The sequence below is a fragment of the Tupaia chinensis genome, unplaced genomic scaffold (assembly GCF_000334495.1).
Source record: "Tupaia chinensis unplaced genomic scaffold, TupChi_1.0 Scaffold148617_1, whole genome shotgun sequence".
NCBI classification, from domain to species: Eukaryota; Metazoa; Chordata; class Mammalia; order Scandentia; family Tupaiidae; genus Tupaia; species Tupaia belangeri.
Genome location: NW_006208466.1, coordinates 124,293 through 131,119, shown reverse-complemented (window position 1 = coordinate 131,119; position 6,827 = coordinate 124,293). Strand labels below are relative to the sequence as shown.

Sequence of the window (6,827 nt, the reverse complement as noted above, 5' to 3'; positions counted from 1 at the left end):
GCTGAACTCCCGTGTAGCTGACTGTGGTTCAAGTCCCAGACCCAGTAGCTTAAACTCACGCCGGGCGTGTGTAAATGCGTGCCCAAGATCATGAGAGGAGAATGGAGGAGAAGGGATTGCGGCGTGGCCATTCCTCCTGGGTGTGGTGGAGATTTGTTGCTTTCTATCTCTCTTTCTCTCTCTTTCTGGCGAGTGCACGCACCCTATAGCAAAAACCTCTCCAAAAAAAAATAATAATTAGTTTGATCATGTGAGGAGAATTTTTGAAAGAGTTGCATATTCACTGGTTATGCCTACATGTTGTCATCCTGATTATTAGACTCATGTTCTTTCCCAATCTATATTTTACATTTCTCTAAGAGAATACACAGGGCCATCAAAAAGTTCAATTAGTTGTCAAGACATGGGCTGTATTTCCAAGTTTTGTTTTCTATAATTCTAGGACATTAGTAGCTAATAATAATATACTTTTTCAGTGTAGATTTTCTTACAAGTATAATATTTACAAATAGTAATTAAAATATTAAAATGATGTTTTTAAAGAGTTATTTTATTTAATTTTATCCATTATTATTATTTTTAAAATTTGACCGGAGAGTGAAAAGGAAGATGAGAAAGTAGGCCACAAGGTCTGGCTCTCAAACCATAGTCAGCCCTGTGGGAATCCAGAGCCTTAACCACCATGACACCTGTTGACACCCCAAAATAATGCTCTTTGTTGGAGGTACTATGCATAGTTATCTATCAAATTGTATGTGTATTACAAGCAGGTTTTTTTTTTCTTTTGCAATAGACAAAACTGACATCACATGCTGATAAAAGATGCAAGTCTTTAAGAAGCTATGAAGGTTATAGATGTATATTTACCAAACCAGAGATTAAAATTATATAAAAAATAATTGACATAATAGAAGGAAGAAATAAATAATATTATAATAATATCGAGAAAATTCAATTTTCACCCTTCAGTAATGGATAGAACATATGGACAGAAGATAAATAAGGAAATACAATATTTAAGACCTTAAAAAACCATCAGACTTAAAGGAGATAGATATATATAATCCCATCCAATAACAGCAGAAAACACATTTTTTTTAACCAGGATACATAAATTATTCTCCAGAATAGTCCATACATTTAGTAACAAAATAAACATCTGTAAATTTTAAAAGCTTTGTATTATACAAAGTATCTGCTGTGGCCTGAGTGTTCTCCAAAATACATGTATCAAAACTTGATTCCAATGTAATTAAGAGGCTGAAAATTTGATCTAATTATTGCATCAAAGAAACAGACTTTTGGGTGGACGTTATCAGTTGGTTGGTTAGAGGAGAGCAGATGAGTCCTAGTGGGTTTATAATGAAATGAAGCAGACAAAACTCCACATAAATACAGAACACACTTTTCTCTGCTTAAGCTCCTGCCCTCTGCCATGCTGTTACGCAGATGTAAACTTTGGACCTCCAAACTGTGAGGTGGATAATCCTCTATTCCCTTAAATTACTCAGACTCAGGTTTTTTGTTTTGTTTTGTTTTGTTTTATTTTGTTTTTGTTGCTTTTTGGTAATTAACTACATAACAGACTACAACAGTATCGTATCCAACCACAGGGAACAAAGATAGAAATCGGCCCCCCCTCACTTCCATGCCCTCTCTTGCAGGTCTTAAGTGGAGGCAACTATAGTAAAGAGAGAACCTCAAAGATTGGATAGTTGGCTGCAGCCAGCACAGCCAGAGACCAGTGCCAACGCTGGAGGCTGTCTGTGGACTTTGCACTCACTCCCTCGATGAGTCCGAGATATCCTGTTGTATGAGAATAAGATGGAGGGCAGCTTTGATTGTGATTGTGGTGAGCTGGAGCCTCCTGATTACTAACTAAAGTCATGTTAGCCAACAGCTGCCAGGATTTCCTGTTGAAATCTACAGCAACAGAGGAAGAAAAGAAGCAAAATGGAAATAGTGCTTACCAGCACGGTAGAATGATACTGCTCAGAACCAGTCCAACGCTGAATGTATCTGCACTGTGAGGAGAATGTGCAAAGAAGCTTACTGTGTGCATATTTATTCACATTTTTGCTAAATTGTTTAGTAGAGTAAATCTGAGTGCATAGTATATCATTTAATTTCTTTTGAGTTTCTTGAGTATTTACTTTAAATGTCGGCAGTCTCTTCTCTTGAACTATAAGTAAAGTTCCCCTTTTTTTTTTTTTTTTTTAATTCTCAGCATGAGTAGAGCTTTTTGAACTTTAAACATAAGGGGAACTCAATGGGCCTGGTTGGCATATGCAACCATCACCAAGAAACCATCTTGCTATGAAAGCATAATTATGTTTTCCTTCATTTTTGAAAAAGCTTTCCTTTTGATGCCAGTTTTCTTCCTTGTTTACACAAGTTCAATAAGTCAAAAGAAAAATGCAATAGTAAGAGTTTCATAATGGCAGAGAAATTTGTAAGTCTCTTGAACATTCATGGTTTTGATCTGGGCTCTCCATATATAGACTTAAAACCATTGGGTTGCTGTGGAGTCAATGGCTTGCTATTTATTTATTTATTTATTTATTTATTTATTTATTTTCCCACTGTAGGCAATGCCTGTGACAAGAGTGTAGCCATCAAAAAAATTGTCCTTACTAATTTCCAGAGTGTCAAACATGCTCTATGTGAAATTAAAATCATTACAAGACTTGACCATGGTAACATTGTAAGTGTTTGAAATTCTTGGTCCCAGTGGAAGCCAGTTAACAGATGATGTGGGTGCTCTTACTGAACTGTACAGCGTTTACATTGTTCAGGTGTACATGGAGACAGACTTGGCTAATATGTGGGAGCAGGGTCCTTTACTGAAAGAGCATGCTCGGTTTTTCATGTATCAGCTGCTACATGGGCTCAGATATATTCACACGGCAAACATACTGGACAGATATCTCAACCAGCTAATCTTTTCATGAATACTGAAGACTTGGTGCTGAAGATAGGTAACTCTGGTCTTGCACAGATCATGGATCCTCATAATTCCAATAAGGGTCATCTTTCTAAAGGATTGATTACTAAATGGTACAGATACCCATGTCTTTTACTTTCTCCTAATAATTACACTAAAGCCATTGACATGTTGGCTACAGGCTGCATCTTTGCTAAAATGTTGACTGGGAAAACACTTTTTGCAAGTGCACATGAACTTGAACAGAGGCAGCTGGTTTTAGAATCTGTTCCTGTTGTACACAAGGAATATCATCATCAGGAGCTTCTCAGCATAATTCCAGTTTACATAAGAAATGACATGACCGAGCCACACAAGCCTTTGACTCAGCTGCTTCCAGAAATTAGTCAAGAAGCACTGGGTTTCCTGGAACAAATATGACATTTAGCCCCATCGATCAGATGACAGCAGAGAAAGCCATCTCTCACCCTTACATGAACATGTATTCTTTTCCAATGGAGGAGTCCATTTCTTTTTTTTTTTTTTTTTAGAGGTTTTTGCTATAGTGCATGTGTCCTCACCAGAAAAACAGATAGAGACAGAGAGACAGAAAGCCAAAAATCACCCCCTGGGGGATGGCCATGCCACAATCCCTTCTCTTCCATGCTCCTCCCGAAATCTTAGGCACGCACACACACCTGGCGTGAGTTTAAGTCACCGGATCTGGGACTCAAACCGCGGTCGACTACATGGGAGTCCAGTGACATAGCCATTATGCTAACTGCTGGTCCCAAGGATGAGTCAATTTCAAGTCATCTTTTTCATATTGAAGATGAAGTTGATAATATTTTGCTTATGGATGAAACTCACAGTCACATTTATAACTGAGAAAGGTACCATGATTGTCAGTTTTCAGAGCATAATTGGCTATACATAACAACTTTGATATTGACGAAGTTCAGCTTGACCCAAGAGCTCTGTCTGATGTTACTGATGAAGAAGTTCAAGTGGATCCTCGAAAATATTTGGATGGAAGATACTGCATTTGATACCAATTACTCCACTGAATCTTGATGGCGGTACGCAGATCACCATGAAAACAAATAATGTGATCTGTAGTGTAGCCATAATTGTAAGTACAAAATGAGGTCATCATCATATTTAGATAACTTAGTTTGTAAAGAGAATGAAGTTAACTATCACTATGAACCCAAGCTTATTGTAGATCTTTCCAACTGGAAAGAACAAAGCAAAGAAAAATCTGAGAAGAAAGGCAAGTCAAAATGTGAAAGGAATGGATTAATAAAGGCCCAACTAGCACTAGAGGAAGCAGCACAATTGGTTGAAAAAGAAAGGAAAAAGAATCAGGGTTTGATTTTGATTCTTTTATTGCAGGAACTACTCAGTTTAGTTCACAGTACAAGCCTACTTATAATGCTAATAAATTAAATGACTTGAATAGCTCAGTGTCCCAACTATAATTGAAAAGTTCGATATCAAAGTTAGTAAGCTGAGAAAGGCAGAAAAAAGGAATGGCAAACTTGGCTCAGTTAAAAGCTTTACATCAGTCTTCCTGGGACTGCCAGTTTGTGAGTTGGGAGAACAGTTTTCTTGTCAATCAGTTTTGTTACCAGGTGAGGAAGGATGAACAGAGTGAGAAGGAAAACACTTACGCTAGTTACTTGTACAAGTTCTTCAGCAGGAGATTCTGAAAGTCTAGAAACTGAGCTAGTAGAAGATGGGAAGCTTGGGGAGAGAGGAAATGAGGAAGCCTCTTCCTGAACAGCAGTGGGGAGTTCCTCTTTAACCAGCAGCTCCAGTTCATAGATATCCCACAGTTTCACAGTCCAGTTGAGTCACCACTTAAGTCCATTCAGGCCACATTAACACCTTCTGCTCTGAAGTCTTACCTTCAGATTCCTCATAAAACATATAGCAGCATTCTAAAATATCTGAACTAAAACACTCAGCAGAGATTTCTTTGTACTCATAAAATGTGCTTTGTGTCTTTTTTTGTAATTACCAGTGTTTACATCATTTTTTACTTATGTTTTGTACATTTTTGTACGTTTTTTGTACATTTTCATGTCTGTAAGTCATTAGAAATGTCCTCTTTTAAATTTATGATTTTATTTGTATGTAGTCTCTTCTTTGTCAGTCTACCTTAGTCTATTTTATTGCTATTTTCCAAAACTTTAGATTTTGTGGAGTCTGTTTTATTGATTCTCTATTTCATTCATCTCTAATCATTATTATTTCATTCATCTGCTAAAACTGGTTTAGCTTTATTCTATGTTTTCTATTCCTCAAGATCTAAAGATAGTTTATTTGCAATTATTATTATTATTTATTTTTAGAGATAGATTTGCTATAGGGTGTGTGTGCTCATCAGAGAGACAAAGAGAGACAAAAAGCAAGAAATTAATTCCCTGGGAGAATGGCCAAGCCACAATCCCTTCTCCTCCATTCTCCTTTCAGGAGCTTGGACACTCATATACATGCATTCTGCATGACTTTTAAGTCACTGGTCTGGGACTCAAGCTGTGGTCACTACATGGGAGTCCACTGACATAGCCATCATGCCATCTGCTGATCCCCGTTATTTTTTTTTTTTTAAGTAGACTTCTACCCCTATAAACTTCCCTCTGAACATGATCTTCATTGCTTCCTCTAAGATTTAGTACTTTTGTTTTAGTTATTCTCCAACTTTTTTTTCAAATTTTCTTTGTAATTTCTTTTTCTTTTTTTTTTTAAAGTTTGTTGTAGGGTATATGTGCTTGCAGGAGAGAGAGAGAAAAAACAAACAAACAGACAAACAAAACATGAGAACTCACCCGGGGGAATGGCAATGCCACAGTCTATTCTCCTCTGTTTTCCTCTCGGGATTTTGGGTATGCATGTACATGTGCCCAGTATGCTCTTCAAGATGCCAAGTCTGGGACTTCAACCTCTCAGTTGGTCACATGAGATTCAACTGCCTTAACCACCCTTCAACCTGCTGGCCTCATTTGTAATTTATTTTTGAACCTTGATTACTTGATTACTTAAATGTATCTCATTTAATTTTTACTTATTAGTGAAATTTTTAAAGATGATTCCGTCGTTGATTTTTTTCTTTTCTTTTTTTTTTTTTTTTGTGTGTGGTGGTCATGTTTTATTTGTCCTTTTTCTTCAAATAGGATAACCAAAGATACAGACAGTGTTCAATGAAATAAAAGAAACAAATTCTAAGACTGCTATGCCACATGCTACATTTAACCTAATTTTATTCATGCTTGCTTTGGGATGAAAACAGGCATTAAAAACAAAATATGCCTTGGCACATACACCTTTTTAAACTCCAATACCTTAATTACTTCAATGCACACAAGTCTAATATTACTGGTTCTATTGAACACACACACACACAACTAAGACTTCTAGGAGCATTTTATAATAAAGTAATCCTAATTTTTCTTTGTAGATAGATCAAGCACCTCCAAAATACAAATTCCTATACACAGTAAGTACTTTACTTAAAATGAACACGTAAGGAAATAAAGTATGTAGACAGCCTTAGGATGAGCTGACATCGCATATTCAGCTATGTAAGCAACAAACCATAGAGCCAAATAGAAGAGTGTCGTTGCAAATAGTTTTTTAAAAATAAGTTAACTTTTATAATTACATACACAAAACATAATCCTTTGCTAAAATAAATAAGATGTGATGTATTAACACTTCACTGTAAAGAATGCATTCCAGGATATTAATAAGTGGTGAATGAGTTGTATTTAAAGATCGTTTACTATAATAAATGCTGGCTAAATAAAAGTATGTATTGTGGGGCACTATGGTGGTCTATGTTTTGGCACATAGTTTTGTTATCTTGAAGTAATAATACATGTGTACCAAACTCGGCATT

General features: G+C 36.3%; 1 pseudogene; it reads left to right on the top strand.

Annotated features, from left to right (window-relative positions):
• The first annotated feature begins 2,437 nt into the window (after nt 1-2,437).
• Nucleotides 2,438-4,884, top strand: LOC102492450 (mitogen-activated protein kinase 6-like; annotated as a pseudogene).
• The last annotated feature ends 1,943 nt before the right edge of the window (nt 4,885-6,827 follow it).